General features: G+C 35.4%; 1 long non-coding RNA gene across 1 annotated transcript in view; it reads left to right on the forward strand.

The window, feature by feature from the left end:
• Nucleotides 1-4,442, forward strand: part of LOC116653425 — a 31,221-nt gene extending 26,779 nt beyond the window's left edge. Inside the window, exons 4-5 of the long non-coding RNA XR_004307241.1 lie at nt 2,630-2,814; nt 3,242-4,442. This is a non-coding gene — a long non-coding RNA (uncharacterized LOC116653425). The remainder of the gene's footprint in view (nt 1-2,629; nt 2,815-3,241) is intronic.
• Nucleotides 4,443-22,431: the final 17,989 nt, after the last annotated feature.

The raw sequence follows: 22,431 nt of genomic DNA on the forward strand, positions 1-22,431 counted from the left end.
TCTTGGAGACTGCTCTTTGGTGGGGATTGTCCCAGTGTTTCTCAGCAGACTGAAGGCTTCCATATGGGTGAGTTTTTCATGTAAATAACCTTTTGGATATTTACTACCATCTTTATTGTCACCATGCATAGCAGTAGGAGTCATTATCAAGATTCAAGTCAGAGTTTTATTTGAATGCTGAAGCATTTTGAAGTTAGATCCTTGTCTTTGCTTTTTCCGAGATCTAAGGTCTACTTACAAGGGAGAATTGGTGGGAGATAAATATATATCTATGTATCTATATATCTAAGTGTGTGTACATATAAATATTCCCTGTCAAACTAATTCTAGTTAGAAGATGGTACACTCAATATGCCTGTCCAAAGGAGGCATTTGATTTTGCAAATCATAAAATTGCATCGTATGTGTCTCATTGCTGAATGTCATATACTGAAATAGGTTCATGTTTGATGAGGAAAATGAGGTTAAATCAATTCCATTTTTCTGTTAACAATGTAGTGATCTTTCAAAAGCAAAACAAAAGCAACACAACCTCCCCAACAAAACAACCAAATAAAATATGTTGGAAAGAATATGTCATAGTAGAAAGCAACAGGGAATGCAGCAGTGAACAGTTGTAAGTTTCCACCATGCCTGGAATGACTGTGCTAATGCCCTGTTCAAGAAATACTTAAGGCCCTTTCAACCACAGTCTTTCTTAATATTCTTTGTAAAGCTGGAACTAAGAAATTGAAAAAATGTAAATTATGTTTGTTTAACTGCAGACTACTTCATTGGTAGTTGCAGATTTCTCATTATCAAGGCAACAATTTCTCAGTGCATTAAAAAAAATGATAAATCTGAATTTAAAATCCAATTATGTCTTGAATGTAGGAAATACAGGGACAGGTACTGAGTCAGTGTAACTTTCCATACATAAAACTGAGAATACTAGACTTTGTAGCTTTACCTACTTGAAATGTTCAATTATGTGCTTGTATGCACTATTGCACTTTTCTTACCAAAGGATGCATGGTGGAAATATGTTAATAATAATACACATGTTCCCATTTAGAGAATAATATCATTAAAGTATGAGGAAAGATAAATTATATGCAATTCTGTGGCTGTTCCTTTATAAACTAAAACTTTCTTGCCATCAGGAAGAGAATATTGTTCCTTTTAGCCACTAGCTAGCAAGGGTTTCCTTTGTAGGCTTTCAGAAAAATGCAGATTACACTGGCTAATTATACATAGAGATCTAGAGTCTTCTCTATTATTTCAAACAGTAGATAATGGCTTCTTAAGTAACACATGGTAAATGTGCTGAAGTATTATCGTTTTTTAAAATCAAATTGAATATAATAGGCAAATATAATTGTTCAGTGTTCAATAATAACTAATGTGTTTGAGTGTCTATCTTAATAGAAGAAAAATGTACAGGTTTTTAAGCTCGAGTCTTTTGTAACATTAAAGGTGTTTTCTGTTAAATCCTGGCCTTATAATTATTTCAGTTGCTATATTAATTAGCAATTATACTGAAAGTAAGTGTTTATAGTTTTATATATAATTCAACTCAAGAATGGAGACTTGGAGGATCTATAAACTGTCTGCATAGTTTCAATACCCTGCTTTGGGAAGATTTCCTTTTCAAATTCATCTGGAGCAGAAACTCTGTAAGAAAGTCTGTTTGAAAAAATAAAATATTTCTATAAGACCATTACTTTTTACCAAGCAGCTAACCTACACAACTGTTCCTGTGGTATTTGGTGGGTCAGTTCACAAAAACGGTGTGCATAATTCAGTCTGGATATTGACTAATTGTGTTTTGTTTTCTATGGACAAAAAATATTCTTTTTTTTTTTAAGAGCAGTGGCACTGTGGAAATGAATTTTTTTTTTCAGGGAAATTCATAACATTTGAGCATGTTTCATTTGAAATTAACTTTTAACAACAACAAAAAAAAAAGTATCCAAATGTTGAAAGCAACTGCTTGCCATATTTTGGCAATCTTGATATTTAGGGGAATTCTAGTATGTTCCAATTATAGTTTAATTTTAAAAGTTGGTCATAGTGTATGTCGAACTTAACATAGTTCTAATCAACTACTAGTGTCTTTCTAGGTTTAATCCACAAGCTGAGTATTGCATAGATTCATAACTTTCCCTGTTCTAACATTAATGACATGATTTGTTCCAGGTTCTTATGCTGCGTTAAATAGGTAAGTTAGATGCTTTCTGCAATACTGCATCAGTGTTTTAGATGCTGCTGTGAAGAACAGTTGGACAGGTGCTTCCCTTACTTTTCTCAGCACAAGCAGAAGGGGGCAAGTAGTGCACAAGGTCGGGCCCATATCCTGAAGTGGTATTCTGTACAAGGAGTGAGACTAGTAGGCAGAGTTTTTCCCCTTGATGCTGGGCATGGGGCTGAAAAAGAACACAAATAGATGCAATGAGAATGGATAAGCAAGGGAGGAGATTAACTATCTGAAATGAAATATATTTTTAAAAATATTGGATTGTGTGCAAGAAGGATTCACAGATAAAGAAAGTGTATGGATGAAGATTAGCAGGGGAAAACAGAATAGACAATAGCAAAAAAAAAAAAAAAAGGGAAGTGCTGAGAACTCAAACTGTAAAATCTGTTACAGGTGATGCCATTAAGCCTCACAAATTCATCAAGAAAAAAGCCTTGTAACTCCTAAGAGGAAGAAGCATTGTGAACAAGAAAATCTTGCTCTATCTATCTTTCTCCAAAGAACCAGTTGTGTTACGCAGGACAAAATAACAAAAACAAACAAGCAAACCAAAACTGTCAAAGGATGCCTGATCTGAGGTATGTATACATCACCAAGCACATCACCAACTCCAGGAAACATGGAAGGAAAACAAAACAAAAAAAGGTTCCAGTCAGCCTCAGCGATATTCAGATTTGAAAATGCTACCTTCAACTTGCACAAATTCTATATTTAAGCACACATTTTTAATTGAACCCAGAAATCATTTCAGTTTCCATGGAGGTATTTTTTTTTCCTCTAAGATGGGGGTCTATCAGTGCTGGGCCTATTTTAATCTTTCAGAAGAAAAGAGGGAGGATATCATTTGCAAAGACCTAAATCTGAAACTTATTCTGGAACTTGGCTTAATTACTGATGTGTAGTTATGCAGGGATTCCCTGTGCAACCTCTGGCAGTGTTGTGTTACCTTGAAGCTATGATAACCATTGTAATCTGAACGGGCTCTGTGTTCACTTTGGTTTCCAGCCTGGCCCCACACTGTAACCATTCTTAATGATCCAGGCGGTGCCCTTTGCTACTTCAGAGCCTTTCTTTCCCGTCTCTTCAAGGATCAGAATCTCTCTAGTGTAACTGCAGGAGGAAGAAAAGGAGAGAAAAATGACATGCGACTGTATAGTTTCAGGGTAAGGACATAATATAGGAGGAAACTTTCTTTAAAGATAGGTTTGTGTTTCCTTTTAAAGGACCTAGCTGCATTTCCAAGAGCAGAGGTGGAGGGGTCCTCCCCAGCCTTCCTGCTGTAGCTATTAGCTCCCTTTCTCAGGCTATAAGTACCTGAGAAGTATCTTCTAAATCCTGCCCCCAGTTCCTTTGGTGGGGTGATTCCTGTATGGCAATATGCCTACAACTGATTTAAGGACTATTCTTGAGAATAATCTCTGGAAATGCTTTGAGCATGTATGGAAGATGAATTCTACTTTCTCTACTGCAGTTTTAGTAGGACACTGTGGGGATGGTTATTGTTGCCTTTAAATTGAGTATAAATGTGGGTGTTTGAAAATAATTCTTAGCAATCATAAAACTTATATTTGACAATCTTAATCCAGGAAAAAAAAAAAAACCCACAACTGTTTTGTATATTGTGTTTGGCATTCAGGGATCAGTGCAAGCACCTCTGGGGCAAAATTCAGCAGCTGCTTAATAGTGGCAGCAATGCTGCAGAACATTCTTAGGACATAAAAAGCAGAAGAATAACTTATCTAATTGAAACTGTGTGGGGAATTTAAGTAGGCAGAATGTAATTACTCAAGCTGGAAGTTGGCCATTCAAATATTGAAGCCTTTAAAGAAATGTTAATAACTATTCACAGCTTTAGGAATGTATCTTCAAATCACAATTTTAATAAGAATAAAAAAGAGAAAATACATTTAGCAGCTTATGCTAGGGAAATATTGTATTAACTCTAGAGGATGAAAATGAAGGTAAATATTGAAATGTGTGTGTTATCATGGGATGAGACTTTTATGTATCAATCCTATCTCCAACTAAAACCTTCTGCTATAAAACATAAAACTACTGCATTGAAGTATGTTTCTGTTTTGCTTTTACTATGGTAAATAGCTATCACACACATAAAAGAAATTTGGCATAAAATATGGATAATAAAATGTCATTTATGAAAATAACTTAGGGCAGTGGTTTTTGTTTCAAAAACATACAAAAGATGGAGAAGAGCAGAGGTGTTTTTTTTTTGCATAAACACTTCTAAAAATATTGTCTTTTTGATAGATTGTTTGTATGCTAGCTGTCATATTGCATTAGTGATTGCTAGCCAATGTGGTTGTTCCTGAAGATAAAAAATAAAAAATAAAAATGGCAGAGTTGCAAAATAGGCCTATAATTATATCAGAAGATAATTGTAGTGTCTATTGGGTAGAACTAATTTACACTGATAATTTCTACAGAACCTTGCTCTCTTCAAAGGTTGTCTCTGAAAGCTTGCAAAGCAGAATTGATGTGTGTTATCAGGTTGTTGTCAGTGATCATAATTTTAGTAAGCTTCTTCATTAACTATTTCATTAAAATTATTTCCAAGTAATATTTTGAATGGTATTTGAAATCTTTTTCACTTCACATGTTTAGCTGAAGTGTAACTATATTGCATATGAATCTAAAGGCTGACATGGAAGTCTCCATTGGCAATGGTGGTACTCACATTTTCCTTTGCTAGTGAGAGCCATACCTATCAGTCTTAGTGGTGACAAGCAAGGTAAGTCTGTGAATTTCTTCTTGAAATGCTAGGTTATGAATACTAGCATGGATATCTTTCATGTGTTCAGAGCTACTGGTTTGTCTTGAAAGCATCTGAACTGTCAGTGCACCACTGTGTCTCAGCTTATTATGGGTGAGCTGATGAACTTTACTTCCACTGGTCTGGTTGTGATGGCTTTAGAGACTGTTGCCTGGTGCCCCAGAATTCACTGTGAATGGGCATTGAAATTTATCTTGGGCTTAGATACAATTGAAAATAACTGCGAAGAGGCAGTTAAGCATGTCTGTTGGAGATTCAAAACAGTCGGGATACTGAGTAAGGTTGCCTACAGGATATAAAACAAGTGCACATTTTACATATTAGCTAAGCAATTAAGGACCATAGTGCTGTTTCCGTCTCATGGTGAAGATTTCAAATCTCAGCTTTCCAGAGTGTGCCCAAAACACTAGCTTGGATGCTAGTCTATTTTCTTGTATTCCTGTCAAGACTGGGAGTACTGCTGTACTGACAAGAGAGCAAGATTTGGGGGGCATGGAAATGTGGTGAATCTTGGTTTGCTCCTTGTGCCAAAATATTCTTTCCATCCAGGAAAATCCTACCAGGTGAGAGCTGTATGCGCTCTTCTATGCAGTCATGTTCATACTGATTTTCAGTCTGCAATGAAAATAAATGAGAAGATACACTCAGCATGGAAATCAAAACAGAGATGGTTCAATATCAGTATCTTTTTTCAACCTGTTCCCCAAAGTTGTCATCATATTGCCATTAAATACTGTTCTAAATGCATCTCTGTGCCTACCTGTGCACCTACTATGTCCTACAACTTTCGATAATTTCTGCAGGTACATTATAGTCAGATCTGGGAGAAGGTTGAGGTCTCAGAAACAGTTAAAGTGGTTAGAGTTTTGCATAAACACAATGAACACAGAAGCCAACCAGAGAGGCCTTCTAAAAACACATCTGCAATGGGGATACTTCAAGGAAGATTTCATTTTTTTTGTCACACCAAACTTAACAAAAGAAACAAAAAGGAAATATATAGAACTTACTTTTGTTATTTCTATTGGTCATTTAACTGCTTGTGGTTTTGTTTTTTTTTTGTTTGGTTGTTTGGTTGGGTTTTTTGTTTGGTTGTTTTCCCTTTTATATATGGCTTAATTATCCACCGCTGTTGTAGTAAGATTCCTGAAAATGTGCATGTAGAATAATTTAGGTCAAAATTTGTCTTTGATCATAAGTAAGGAGCATTTGGGAGTGAAATATATATATATATATATATATATATATATGGTTACATAAAGAGATGATTGTTCATAAGAATGGTGTATTGCTCAAAACAACTGCTGTCCTTAATTTTAAAACAGAATTAGTTTGTCCTTTTTGCGCTAGATGCAAAGTTCATACTTTCCTCTCTGAGATCATTGTTTGCAGCTGTTATATCAGATAACATTTGTAATAAGATCAGAACATTCATAATAGGATAACCTAGGACAGGATAATGAGTGTTTCTCAGTCACTCAGGGAGAAAGAAGTACAAAAAACCGATTCTCATTTTGAGCTATACTGCGTTGTCTACAGCTCAGCCATTAGTAAAGGCCTGTGCCTTAACATATTAGCATAACCTTTTCTTGTATTGTAGGTCAGAGAAAACTCCCATTTAAAATCTTCCTCATTTGTCAAGACAATTTCTCTTTTGACATAATCTAAAAAGTAGAAGTTCCTGTTGCCATATCTTTACTATTTTTGCTAGAACAGATTATGGAAGCAGCATCCTTAGTCTTCTACATAATTATTCCCCCTCTGCCTTGCTACCAATTTTGATTTATTTATTTATTTTTTGGTGTGTGTGTCATTTAAAATCAACCACCTGCTTTTCCCTCAGGTGTAAATCCTGCATAAGACTCTCCTTAGTGGTAATCATAGTAATATATTAGACAAGACCAATAAAACAGAAAATTGTTTTTATGCTCCTTTGTATCTGTACTGCAAGTCTTATATTTATAAATATATTCTTAATTAGGATTTTATAATAATGCTGTACGGCTTCAAGGGTGATGTGACTGCATTAGTGACTAACATGAATTGTCACTGGTAATACTAGTGTTCAGAAAGATTATGGAGATTTATTTTAAACAGAGCATGTGTAGCATTACATGTGTATGCAGCTCTGAAATGAGCTAGTAGCAATAACCATGGCTAAAATCCTCCCAAGGAATTTATGTGTAGATGTGATTTAGGAAAACATTCTGTACTTATTAACAGACCATATGTTAATATTCCCCAACTGGAAATATTTAGAAATTTGTGTGCTAAGTAGCAGACATTTTTTGACATTTCATTTTTTTCTTACATTTGTCATAATTAAAATAGCTTCAATACATTCTGAGCTTCAGTTATGATATAAACTGCACTTCGTTCCTTTTTCTTCAGTTGCTTTTCTGTTTTATATATATATAATTTTAATAATGTCATAATTCTTAAAAAAAAAAAAAAACTTGTGAAAAACTTGCAATGTTTTCATTTATTTCCACAAATATCTCCAACTTATGTATCTTGTATTTAGTTAGGATACTTAGAACATTAATGAACAGCATTTGTTATCATGTGAATGTTTAGTTAGTGCTGGTAAATTCAGCATACTCAAGTGTGACAAGTCTGTGAGGGAAAATCTGTACAGCTTGTCATAAAAAGTTTTTTTAATCCTTGTTTCTTCCAATGCTGCTAAGTCAAGCCCAGTTAAAGAAAAACAAAGAGTGAATACATGCAGCTTATAATAAAATCTGAAACAGCCGTAGGCTTTAGCATTCAGTGGAACTATAATGCACCACCATTCAGATTTTATAACTGTAAATCATTATGAGTGTCAATGGTTTATAGAGATCCCTGTCCTTCAGTTATGAACATTTGCATTTCAACCTAGTGTTCTGTCAGAACAGAAATTATAGCTGTTTGCTAAAGATCAGTGGCTGGAATAAGAACAGTCTCAATGTTCTTTTTCTTCTTTCCCTGTAGCAGCTTCACATGACTTAATTTTAAAAACTGATACAGCTAAAAATTCCTCTGTATTCAGTACATGAAAATGCCTACATACTGTTTATTTTAGTCCCAAATTGAATCCTTTTAAGCACATCTGTACTACCATCTACTGGAAAGGTGAGTAAATATGTATCGACAATGTCTGTTTCCATTTGTTTCAGAACTCAGATTAATTAAAAAAAAAAAAGATCCATCTTCCAATTCTTCCACAAAAAAAAAAAAAAAGTGTACCGTAAGATGTATGGAAACTAGAAGTCTCTCAGTGGTAATCTTTTGCAGAGATCAAGGCTTTTTATTTTATTATTATTATTATTAATGATAAGGTATTTCTTGTCAACAGTTCAGCTTTTGAGATAAATAGAGGGAGGATGTGTATAATTATATTCCTCAGGCAAATGAGACTCAAAAAATTCACGAGTGTGTCAGAGACAGGTACTGTGCATGCTACATTGTGTTTCTCAGCTCTAGATATCAGTTATGTTTCCTCATAATTCAGTTATGCCATTCTAGTGTATTTGGCAACAGCTCTGCCAAGACTGGTGAACTATATCCTTCTTTAGCAAGAGGAACAAACGTCTTCTGAAGTGAGATTAGATTACTGTTTTTAAATACATAACAGCCTGTATTCTTCACTAAACAGCTGTGCATGCACACACACACACAAATGCAGACAGAATAGGAGTTTTGCAAATAGTGCAGCTGGATACCATCAGGAACATGAAAACAATCTCTAGCTGCCTTTATCAGCCACCTAGACAGTTACATCATTTCTGTAGCTGGCCACAGAGAAACATCGTTACCTACTTCTAGGTGGTTAAATAATAGTAGATATAGATTACGGGCATTCCCAATTTATTCTTCAAAGACTTACACAGGCAGATGCAGAGAAAGATGTGTAGGAATGTAAGATGAGTGTACATGAATGAAAAGCAGAGGATGGCAGCAGCGTTATTAGTTTCTGGATATGAGGAAATGGCTCATCTCAGTACACCTATTTAAAACATTATTTAGAACACAGAATAGAAGTTATTTTAAGAAGGTCATTGTGTTGTTCCATGACATATCAAGGACAGTAAAAATAATCCTCCTTTATTTTAACAAAGTTTAGAAAGAAAACAACTTACCATATACAGTGTTATAAATACACATTATTTCAGCATGTTAAAAGCAATAAATATTATTGAAAAGAAAACTTCAAAAATGTATCTGATGCTTTAGACCAAGTCTTGTAACCACCTGGATAGAATTTACCTCTATTTCCCACTAGGAAGCCACATAAGACCCACTGGAGACCAGCAGAAGTCAGTCCAGTAGCTGCATGTTGTATCTTTAAAAGCAGTGATAATCTCCAGAAACAAGACACACACTGCTTAGAAGATGAAACGACCATTCAGGGAGTCCTAGACAGGCTCTAGTAAGGGGACCAGGTGAATCTCATAAGATTCATCAAATCTGAGTGCAAGTCATTGCACCTGGGTCATGGCAACTCTCACTAACCAATACAAATTTGAGGATGCAAGGAGGAAGCACAGCCCTCCTGAAAGGGACTTTGGGGGTACTGCTGGATTGCAAGCAAGACAGGATCTAGGAATGTGCCCTCACAGTCCAGTAAAGCCACCTGTATCCCAGTCCACATCAAAATAAGGTTGATCAGTAGGTAACAGGAGGTGATCCTGCTCCTGTACTCTGCACTGTTGGGGCTGGAGAACTGCATCCAAGTGTGGAGTCCTCAGTAAAGGAGAGACATGGATTTGCTGGAACATGTCCAGAGGTGGGCCACAAAAATGATCTGAAAGATAGAGCACCTCCTCTGGGAGGACAAGCTGAGAGAGCTGTAGCTGTTTGTCTTGGAGGAGGTTCTGGAGAGACTTGATAGACATGTTTCAGTATGTGAAGGTAGGCTGTAAGAAAGCAGAGGACAGGCTCTTTAGCAGAGTCTGTTCTGACAGGACAAGGGGAATGAGTTTCAAACAAAAACAGTGGGTTTAGAATGGATATAAGGAAAAGATTTTTTTATGATAAAGGTATTGAAACAGGGGAACAGATGGCCCAGAGAGGTGGTGGATGCTCTGCCTCTGGAGATATTTGAGGTCACTCTGGATGGATCTCTGAGTGACCTAATTTAGTTATAGGTGTCCTTGTGCTTCATGGGAAGATGACTTATATGACCTTTAAAGGTCTCCTCCAACTGAAACAATTCTATCGTGATCTAGTGAATGCTTTTCACACAGGTGCTTACCTTTGTGACTTCTGGGCAGAGCCTAAATAAACTTCCTTGCCTGAAACTAGATATCAAATATATATATATATGTATATATATATATTTATGTATATATAAGTATGTGTGTGGGAATATATATAAGCATATGCATAATTACATTTTAAATCTTTATTTAATTTTAATTTTTATTTTTTAAAGCTTAAAGAAAGTTCTACCCTTCAATTTATTATTCAAAATCTCTGATTCTTTCTGGGTTTTTCACCTATTCAACAGTGTTTAGCCACACGGGAAAAGCATGACACTACATGATAATTAACATACTTAGCTTTAAAGCCTTCCTTCAGCTTTACAGAATCACAGAATTGTAGGGGCTGGAAGGGACCTCTAGAGATCATTTAGTCCAACCCCCCTGCCAAAGCAGGCTCCCCAGACCAGGTTGCACAGAGCCATGCAGATCTCAAACATCTCCAGAGAAGGATACTCCACAGTCTCTCTGGTCAGCCTGTTCCAGAGAGGAACATGTTTTCATATTTCTATTCAGATTTCATCAGCGTCAGGTTTTGTGGCTTTTTTTTTGTTTGTTTGTTTTTTGTTTGTTTGTCTTTTGTTTTTGTTTTTTTGTCCCTTTGCTGATTCCTAAGAACATTTTCTGATGTTGAAGAAGACGCAGATAGTCACTCAGTACCCCATTCAGTCTCTTTTCTTTATTTCACCTTCTCAGCTATGACATCTAACCTTCTTGACCTGAATTTGTCCTTTGTACTTTCCTTTCTCCAAACCAGATTTTACATCTCTCACTACAGTGGCTGCCTTCTAATATATATATATATTTTTTTTTCCATTAATATTTATGATTATTAACTTATTATGATAAATTTTCTGTAAATTTTAATCAAGCAAACTTTTGTGGTTTTTCTTTGGTTTGTTTTTTGTTTTGTTTTTCAAATCATCTTGCTTGATTACTTTTCTTTGTTCCCATGCCAGTGGCTCTTAGAAAAGCACTGTAAGATGATCTTCACTTGCACTTACTATGAGTCAGCTGCCTTTGCGTTTCACCAGTTTTTTTTACCATACGGTCCTTAAGATGGCTAATAACATATTTATTGGCAATATTATTCACAGATAGATATAATACTATTCAAATTGATAATTATTTCTGTCACCTTTCTTTGGCTGTATTATTTTGTTAGAATATAACTTTAAAAGTGTGATTTCTTTTTTTTTTTTTTTCTGATATGATTCACGTAAGTGATATATCTTTCAAATACTCAAAAATCACTTGTCCCTAATGGCCTGCAAAATGTTATTTGTTACATTATGTTGACAGAAGTGATGAACTGCAACATTAATTGCCTTCCTTTTCTTATTTCTCTCTCTTTTATTTTTTATTTTTTCCTAATTAAACTCTCCAATGTGTTCTCTAGCATGAAATAACAAAATAAGTAAATAATAATAAAAATCCTAATGATAAAAAACGTCTTCCCTTACAAATTTCAACTTTTTTTTTTTTCTTTATTTATTTTTGCCTATCCATCTTTTGCACCTTTTAAGACTCTAAATGTGCTGGACTAAGCTATGACTTTTTTTTTTTTAACTTGTTTGTACAGCCAGCACAACTGTTTTCTAAATCTGAGAGAGGCTGTTTGTATGGGAAATTGGTAATCGCAGCCTGAACCTCAGATTAATCACCTGAGGCAAGTGTTGGGTCAGCTGTAGGAGCTCAGGTGAGAGTAATTTAGCTCTGCTCTCGGAAGGGGTGGAGCTTGACTCCATCTCCTCTAGACCTCATTTAAGGGCTGACCACCACTAGAGCAGTATCTGTGGAGAGTGCCTCAGCATTTCCCAGTGAAGGCATCCATATGGGTGAGTCTTTCCCTATAAATGACCTTTTGGATATCTGTTGCCATCTTTGTATCATTCCACCTTACAATGTTGAATACTGCTATTAATTAAAAGCAACATCTTTTCAGTAGTTCCCTAATGTCAATTAGGCTAAAAACTACTCTGCTTTTTGAATTTTTTATTTTTTATTATTTTTTTTTTCATGTTATATCAGAGGATTCATAGAATCATAGAATCTGCATGCTTATTCAGTTAGCAAACAGCTGAGAAAATTTAAAAATGGATGACAGAATGCAGGATGTCATCATAGAATCATAGAATTACCCATGTTGGAAAAGACCTCAAAGATCATCAAGTCCAAACACAGCCTAATCATAGTACCCTAACTCTAACACCTGCGAAATCATGTCTCTGAGCACCGAATCCAAATGGCTCTTAAACACATCCAGGGAAGGTGATTCAACCACCTCCCTGGGGAGCCTATTCCGGTGTTTAACTACCTTTTCTGTAAAGAAGTGTTTCCTAATCCAACCTAAACTTACCTTGGTGCAACATGAGGCCATTTCCCTTTGTCCTGTCACTTGTCGCCAATGAGAAGAGACTTACCCTACTCTCACTCTAAGCACCCTTCAGATACTGGAAGAGAGCAATTGAAATGTAAGAAAAGAGAAGGACTTACTGGTTTTATTTCAGGCTAACATATATGTTTAGTCATACTTGGGTTGGTTGTTTATATCTTTAGTCTGAATCACTTGACAAATTTTTTGGCTGATCTGCACATGGGTTTGTAGAGGGATGAACTGAACTGCTGTCTGAGAACAGGATTAATTTCTCTGGGAATTTCCTATATATATGCAAATTTCAACATGTAAATGGAAACATGTACATAGAAACATGCAATTTCTAATCTTCTGACAATAATTTGGGGCTTTCCTTCAAGCTGTTCCCAGAGTTTTAACACTAACTTCCAGACCCATATATATATTAAAAGTAGTTTTGATCCAATGTAGGAAAGAAGCAATGCAGAAATGCAAGAATCAAAAAAATCCTGTCATGTTCAGAATATTTTTTCCTTGACTCACAGGTATGAAGTAAAGGAACATTACCAACGTGCCCCACCCACAAGATTTAACTGAAAGAACCTCTACAACTTAGAGTCCGTTGAATTCTAATATGTGATTATACTCTCTATTGGAGCTGGGGGTTCAGCAGGAGGAACAGTGTCAAAACAACACCCTACTCCCACTCCTGGGCTGTTGCTGAATTCATGAATATTGTAGAAGCATTTTATCCTGATAAAAAAGAGAATGAATGGATCAAATAAAAGCACTGAGTAGGAAAAGCTGTCCTCTAAGCCATTCCCAGTGGGAGGAGAAAAATATAGAGAAGACTGCAGAAGGTTTGAGATTGAAATGACATAATTTCCTTCTGTCATTATTAAAATTCATTATTTTTTAAATAGCACATTAATATATAGCTGTTTTTTAGAGCCAAGCATTCAAAAAATAGGAGAAGGTTGTCTTTAAATTACCTATTCCCGAACATTAAATCAACTCTTTTATTGTTCGTTATGTGGAAGGTGTGACAGGATCTAAAAGTGAAGAGTGCCACCATCAGGACGACTGGTTAAATGGAAGCTCTTTTTTTTTTTTTTTTTTTTTTTTTTTTAATTATTATGTTAGCACTTAACCAAGGAGGAATAAGAGGAATGCTTGGGTTATTAACAGGAGGTAGAGATATCACTGAAACCTTGCCCCCTTTTTATTCTCCCTGTGTAACAAGTGCTCCATGTTGTCTTTCCATTCTTTCTTTCACACAACTGTGTATTAACCTATTCTTGTCTCCACTGCTATCTTTAAAGAACAAAACAGCAACGAAAAACCTGCTGGTTTTATTTAATTTAGTTTTTGCACATTAGTTAATTTGGTTTCATTTATTGACAATCAAGAGAATACTAATTGTAAGCCAAGAGGTACCTTGGCCTCTGATTTAGCAATATAGAATCATTCGGGTTGCAAAAGATCTTTAAGATTATCTAGTCAATCCATCGACCCATCACCACGATATGCCCACTAAGCCATGTCCCTCAGTGCTACATCCACACATTTCTTGGTAATTTCCAGGGTCAGTGATTTCACCACTTCCCTGGACAGTCTGTCCCTCTAATATGGCAAACATGTTTTATTATTTCATGGAATAATAATTTAAACTGATCATTCAAATAAGTGGATTTCATTAAGAAGTTCATTAAAAGAGAAGCATACTGCAACAAGCTGAGTAACAAACTAAATCTTGCCTTAGGCAACAAGCAGAATTTATTTACTTTTGCTTCCTTAATCTTCCAAACCACTAGTGTCAGAGTATGATGGATGAAGTGAAAAGAGTTTCTATACCAAAATCCAAATTCTCAGTAAATTGCTGACAGCTGGTGTCATTCCAAATTAGAGATAGGCTTTTACTTGTGATCAGTTTATTCTATGAATTTAGTCGTTTTGACTGCCTGCAAATGATTTGTGAATTGGTTTTGATTTTTTGTGTGCGTTTGTTTGTAATTGATTTTTGTTTGGGATACAGTTTGTGTGGATAAATGCTCAACTCTTTACTTCTATGAGAACATTCTTGTAAATGAAACCTGTCTTTCAAGTGCTCTATGACTGGACAGTAGAGAAAGTTCTGATGACAGCAAACCCCACAACTGAAGAACATTTTCTTTGCAAGAACATCTAAAATGATTTTGTGCTTCATTTGTGTAATTCTAATTCTACTGCTCCTCCACTGTTCAGTCCTCGTCTCCTATTGTTTTTTTTTGTTTGTTTGTTTGTTTTTCTTAAGTGTAGGATTCCCTCCCATTTCATCTTAGAAATCTTATGTTTCTCACTTATATGAGAAGAAGGAAAGACTGAACAAAATTGTGTTCTTATTTGTTATTTAGATAGTTACACACAAAGAATTTTCCTGCAGTGCTGGGAAAGTGAACTTGATCATCAGGAAAATTTTGGCAGAAGATTTCCCTCTACTTTCTGCATCTTGCTTGAACCAGATGTTTTCCTTATTTATTGCAGGATATTTCATTCAGCAGGGTCTTGAGTACTGATATACTACCTTATTTCATATTATTCCCAAAACAAAATTCATATTCAGTGTTTCTAATCGTGTTATTAGGGAAAGTTGTCCTACTCTCCTCCCCTACCTTTACGTAGATGAAAAGGCTTTGGAATATCCTTCCCCCACCCCACTTCTCCAGTTAGATTGAGAATCAAAAAATAAGCTGCTCACAAGTGGTAAAAGATGTCAGAAATCTCAGGAGACCTTTATCTCACAGGAAGAGAGAGTTCTGTATCAAAAGTAATTCTATTTAAAATGGACTTTAGTTTGTGGAAATCTCATGAGCACTTCTCTCATCAAAATGGAGTAATTGTTCCACGAAAGCAGCATTCATACAGAATATACATTTCAATGCAGCTGAGCTTGAGAGGGAAGATTAAAATGATTTCAGGAAGGGATATGCATGATTCAACACCGAGTAAAAGAATAATCTTTAGAGAACACAGAAAAGTGGCTCTTCTCAGAAGTATAATTTCTGCAGCGTGCAAAATGCATTAACATGAGAAAAGAGAGTTGTGATAAGGTTCCATAATACTGAAGGTACGTTATTGGTGTTTTGTTTGTTTGTTCTTCTGCTCTTTTTGTGACACAAGTATTTACTGCCCTGTGATTTGCAGTGTCAATATTCATGCATAATTTTAGGGCTTCCATGAATCACATTCCTCCTTTCATATTTCACGTGCCAAAGTGTTAGCTGGACTTGTGCTGCCTCCATTCTAGGCCGACAAAATCAGCAATGTTAGTCACCCTTCTTTTTTGTGAATGCACAAAATGTAATTGCTAATTAAAAACAATCTATCATTCTTCATGTACTAAAATACTGATGTTGTTTTCGTCCCTGTGAATACACCCCTTACAACCATACTGCCATAATTTTTTTCTGAGTACATTTCTGAAGCTTTAAGAATATCAGTTATCAAACAAATCAGTCAGATGCAAGTCCTGCAGTCCTTTTTTTTTTTTCCTCCCAAGTAAAAAAAATATAAATAATGAAAACAACAAAAACATAAAACACAGCAAGTCTTCAGCAAAGTAAAGAATTACTTGAGTTTTCAAAGCTTCAAGTTATCAAGGTGGCTACTAGATTAAATATTCACCTTCAGCATCCTCAACAGAAAAGTGATGATAAGCTACTGCAAATCTGAAAGAAAGCAGGATTTTTGTTGTGATGCTTAACTGCACAATAAATGGAAACACTAAGGCATAATTTTTTTCTCATGTTTTAAACTGTGCTTCATCAGAGTTTTGTGTATTTGATGCTGAGGTAGAAAAAAAGAGAAGGAAGAAGAATCTAACATGATTTTTATTAACGATTGTCTGTTTTGTTCATCTCTTGTTTAAAAAGAAAAGGGATAAAACTTCAAGTTATTATTACAATGTAAAGGTGATAATGTTCATTATCCTACTCAATCTCAATATCATAAGTACATTTGCTTTTTTAAAAAACGAAACAAACAAACTTTAGAATACTACAGACTGCAAGAGTGGACTGTTTTATAAAACTGATTAAAATTTCTTTTCCTCTCTCCAAAACATAAGGAACAGAACACTTCAGAGCTCGTTTCCAACAGACAGCTTTACAAATAGAAATGGAATGGAATGAGCAGTTTTAGGAGAATGTAGGTCCTTCCCTTAGCATGAGAGCTGTTACTGAAATAACAGAAGATTACTAAGCTGGAAATACAGGAAAAGGGTGGATAAAATGTACAGCTCTCTTTCAGACTCTGGATTGGCTGTAGCATCAGCGAGAGGAAAAGAAGAAATAAAAAGAAGAGAAAATCATTACAGATGTTTGGAGGCCAGTTTCATTTTCATTCTGAACCTCGTTCATTTTTAGAACTTTGACAGTCATTTTTTAATTTGACAGTCACATTTGCACAACAAGGCAAAATTTTTGCTTTACACATTTAGTTCTCTACTAGATTTCATTGATGTTCATGTGTGAGTGAAATTCTTAACATTATATTAATGCAAATCTCTATGATTTATAGACTTCTGATATTATTTTTTTTGGTTCCATTTAGGTTTAAGAGCATATCTTTAGGAAGAAAGAGGTGAGAGGTTCTGGACTATTCTAGCTTTCTTGTGTATTTATATTGTGTTTTTGACATCCCTCCCTCCCCCACGCCAAAATAAATAAAAGAACAATGCAAAACCATGCTTGATTTTTTTAAAATTGGCAATTTGGTAAGGGTATCTGACTTTTGCAAAGTGCCCTATTGGCTGCTCTCTAAAACATCTTTTCCCAAACTTTTGCTCAAAGAATATATAATCATTTACATCAAAATGATGCTCAGTTTACTGTCTTAATTTGCTACCTCTTTCTTTTTCATGTCTGGAATATCAGAAAGTCTTGCCTTAGTCCAAGTGCGTTTCAATCAGATATCAGTTGTTTAAAGCCTTGCTGCCTTCTTCAGGTGAGATGATTATTTCCATGGGTTTGGTGTCTATGCCTGTTGTAATGCACGGTATGTCTCCAAAGCCTCTTATTGAAAAATCTATTACCTCTAGTGAGGTAAAATGTTTTTTCTTAATAGCAAACTTTGCAAAATGCACTGGGTTATGCTATATATAATTGATACTATATTTTTCCTGTCAGTTTTCCTCATGGCAGCAGAAACATACCTTATCACTGTAATTAAGTCACTATAAATATACATTGATTATTCTGAAACCTATGGTCTGATATAAAATCTCACTGTCACTATGCTCCAAAACATAGCTTTGACATATTACTATTACAGTGTACTGTATTTGTACTAAAGCAAGATAGTAAACTATTCAGTATAGTACTCTCAGGGGAATGGGGGAGAAAAGGGAGAGAAAACAAACAAACAAACAAAAAAAACCAAACTGGTGCTGTATCCTCTGTAGTATTGATTTTAGTAAAATGACTTAGTGCTTTCTGTAAAGGGCGAAAATATTCCCCTGTTTTGTTTTGTCTGTGAGAGTCAGACTTTTTGTCTATCTAAACTACTGAGGTTAAATCTACAGCAGAGCTTGCAAACAAGCACTTTTTAAAATAGTTCTTCTGTGGATTGACAGCATCTGAGAGATGTAAAATGCAGAGATCTGAATAGCTGGCAACAAAACAGTATGTGCAGAGATTCATCATGTTTATCATGGAATTGCAAATCCAGGATTTGTGCGCTTAGTCTGAAGGTTTTAGCAGGCTCTTACTATCTTAATGTAAAATAGGCATGAAGACCTTGTTTCCTTCTGATAATTAGTGGAAAAAAAATAAATCAGTGTTACTCCTTTTTATTTTCTTAGTTTAATCTTACTGATTTCGTAATATTATTTTCACTTTTTTCTTGGCAAAAATACTAGAAGTTTCTTTCTTTAAAATCCATTATCTATAAGAAGGTTCAGAGCCTCATTGCCAGACAACATTGCTGAGATGAAGTAGAAGGATAATCTTTTTCAGTCTGATCCATACTTCAGACCTCTTGACTTGTTTTGAAGTTGGTGATTTAACTATTGTACTGTGACGTATATATTAGCAGACAACTGTTCCACAACTTCATAATCTCACCAGACAGTGACTCTTACTGTAATGTATCTCTGACAAGATCATACATTAAAAATAACAAATGTGTGACAGGTTAATTTGTTTTAAAGTTATATCAAGTAGAAAGGAAAACATACTGCCATAATTATCGAAGAGCTCAGTGTACTGTGTAGTCAACACTGATGATCAGTAGCTACTTGCAAATAATCCTTTTTAAATCTGAACTGTAATCTGAGCTAATTTTCCTATTCTTCAGTTTTGCAAAAAGTCATTTTAAAAGTGGACAGATCTCCTAATGCTACTGAATGTCATCCTGTCATCCCCCAGAAGAGAAGACAATCTGGCTGGTTGCTTAAATTTAGCACTTCAAAACAACTCTTGGCAAGGAGGGATAAACAGATGAATGTTGTACCTTTTAGATCTCCACTTACTAAAAACTGACTTACTTCTTTCAGTCCTCTTTGTCTTCTGCTGGAAGCAGTCATCTGAGGAATTGCCTGGGGACATGAGTTTCTTCTACAGTCACTGGCATCAGGATGGATTGGCTACTTGATAAGCAGAGCCACAAGTGTGATTTAGGAACATAGCCAAGATGTGCTGCAGTAAAACCTTGTTCAGTCTAATATACATTTCAAAGAATGATGTTGGAAGGAACAGAAGATCAGGTCAGCTGTAGCTCCAGTTAGCTCAGAATTGGAAAACTCCAGGGATATAATACTCCAAACTGTCTCAGCAATGTGGTCTCCACAGCTTTTGAGGGACTATATTACTCTCCTGGAGAAAAACAGAATTTTCCTTATATTCAGTGTAAGGACCAATTTGTATCTATCATCTGCATCAACTATGAGTGTGAGGCTGAACTATCTGCAGACATTTTTATGTTTGTCAGTAGTTTCACCAGGTTCTGTCCTGATCAAGCCTACTTATCATTACTTGTTTTAGTAATCTGGAAACAGAAATTTTGAATTAGAAGCAATTCATTGAACTATGGTCATAATGCTGGCTTTGTTTTGCAGGAAAGATGAAGTCTGGGATTCTAAAATTGATTTCTAAAATGAGTATCTCAATCCATGCATTTTGTGGATTAGTAGGGGAAGACTAACATTGTTATGCCTCTAAATATTTTCATTTTTTCACTTGTAGCATCCAATTTCATGTTGTGTTTTAAAAAAATAAAAATAACTCATTGCTCACTATGTAATTCAGCAAAAGTAGCATAATTATATGCTTTTAAAACTATGTATTATTGTGTCTAAATGCTAGGAGAATGACTGCTTAAAATGCTCTTTATAAAGCAGTACGGTTATTACTTTTTGTCTTCAGTGCAGGAACTGCCAAAGACAGAGCTAAACATCCAAAGATTTGAATCTAAAGTAGTGAAAAGTTGTGCGACTTTAATTCTAGTGATGAATTGAATTCACAATACCTAAAAAGTCACAGAATTTATCCCTTAGTACTCCACTTATTTTCACCTTTTTCAGTATTTGATGTTTATGCAAATATGATGTCCCAGTGTCAGATTTGAATTTCTGTCATTTTAACTCATAAATGTCACTATTTATCATTCACTTAATATCTACAGTAATATTGTAAGTAGTATAATGCTTACTGATAATACAATGATGCAAGAACTTAAAAGTTGATCAATATCAGACACTTCTATTATGTACAGCTGTTTTTGTGAATTAGAATATATAGCATCCTTTACCAGGTCTCTTAAAATTTATGTACTACTCCACGGAACTGGAAATGCAAACATCTTTGCAGTTGAGGAGTCAGAGAACTAAACAGCTAGCTTAAAAAAACTGGGACTGATAAGATTTCAAGAATGATATTATTATTTTTCTTAAATTAGTTTGAATGCAGAAAGAAGTTAATTTAATACAGTAAAACTGCATCTATACAACTGAACACTGAATTTTATTTCCAGTCTTTCTGGAACCTCAGACCTCATCTAGACAAACCCTCTGTCACTTTCAGCCTTCAAAAGAAAATTAACAGAATACCACATAAATAACTTGGAGTTCACATGGAAAGAAATAATAATCTTGTTTCATTAGCATGAACATGCAAACTTTATTTTTTTTCCCCTCCAGACAAATTAAGTAACATCTGTTAAAAAAAAAAATGTAAAAAATATTTGATCTAAATAAACCACTACTAACAAATATATGAGGAGCAAGTAAGCTTTTGTCTGGTGTTTTTTTCTATGCTGCGGATCTGTTGTAAACCTTCCTGGTACAGATTTATTTTAAGTCTGCTAAAGGTGTATAGTTTCTGAAACTTACTGAAATACTTTAGATTACAGGGTTCTGTGTAAACATATGTAGTATACATAAAAAATATATTTTCCTGTTCGTGACGGCATGTCTTTATCCAAACATCAAGCAGAAACTGCACTAGAAAATTTGAAATACTGATGGGATTATGCCACTAACATCACATTGGTTATTGAATATACATGTAACAGGGAATAAAATTTAGACCAGAGATGACCTCAAAATGAAATTCCTAGCAGTTCATTGCAGCTCTATCTGGGAAGAGAAGAGATCCTGTTATTTTGATCAGTACTGTCATTTGCAAAACAAGCATACACTTTAGTGAACCCTTCTAACACTGTTTTAGAATATTTACAGATTAAGATTCACAGTCTACTTTCCTTTACAGCCCATTTGGGAAGTATCTGCTGTATGTGCTTTTTATTGAACACTGCATTTCCATTTCTTTTTTTTCTTTGGTTGATCATGTGCTTATACAAACTCCTATAGCAGTAGAAGAACCTGTCATGCACTTTCTAAAGTTCAGCCATAGACAGAAAAGGAGGAAAGGGATGATAAAAAAAGGTTTTGCTAAGTAATTTTGAATCATTTCTATGTCTAAAGAATGCTTTGCACTTTTTGAAAACCAAATAAATGTCACTATATTCATTCCCAATTCATTCCTAATATTTGTGAAGAAAATGCTAAACTACAATCAAGAAATCAATTTTCCTTCTCTTCTTTCCCCCATGAATATAAATAAGCTATCTGCCCAACTTAAACAGGAGATGTCTGTTCTCTTAGAAAGATGCTTAGCAAAATGTTCAGTTCTAAATCTGATTCTTCTTTCTTTCTTTCTTTCTTTCTTTCTTTCTTTCTTTCTTTCTTTCTTTCTTTCTTTCTTTCTTTCTTTCTTTCTTTCTTTCTTTCTTTCTTTTCTTTCTTTCTTTCTTTCTTTTATTCTTTCTTCTTCTTTCATGCTCTTTCTTCTTTCCTCTGTCCTTTTTTCTTTCTTTCCTTTCCTTTCCTTTCTTTCCCCCCCGCCCCCCCCCAACCCCCCCCCCCCCCCCCCCCCCCCCCCCCCCCCACCCCCCCCATCCCCCCCCCCCCCCCCCCCCCCCCCCCCCCCCCCCCCCCCCGGACCCCCCCCCCCACTCACCACATCGCTTATACCCACACCCCCCCCCCCCCCCCCCCCCCCCCCCCCCCATGGAAGATAAGCACCTTAAAAAGTTAAGAAATACTCTAAACTCATACTTTAAATGGGACATACTCATCCATTTTGCGAATGTGGGCAGGTAGCTACAAGATTCTGCTTCCTGGAAAACCTTCAACATTGCTACCAGACCTTGCAATCAGTTGATCTGAAGAGTTCAGTTTCCCAAGAGTTCTCAAATCATGGCTACCACAGCTATCCCTCCGTTAATTTGTTGTTCAGTGGAGGCTCTTTTTATATAGCATCTTGATGTT

The sequence above is a fragment of the Coturnix japonica genome, chromosome 4, assembly GCF_001577835.2.
Source record: "Coturnix japonica isolate 7356 chromosome 4, Coturnix japonica 2.1, whole genome shotgun sequence".
Taxonomy (NCBI): domain Eukaryota; kingdom Metazoa; phylum Chordata; class Aves; order Galliformes; family Phasianidae; genus Coturnix; species Coturnix japonica.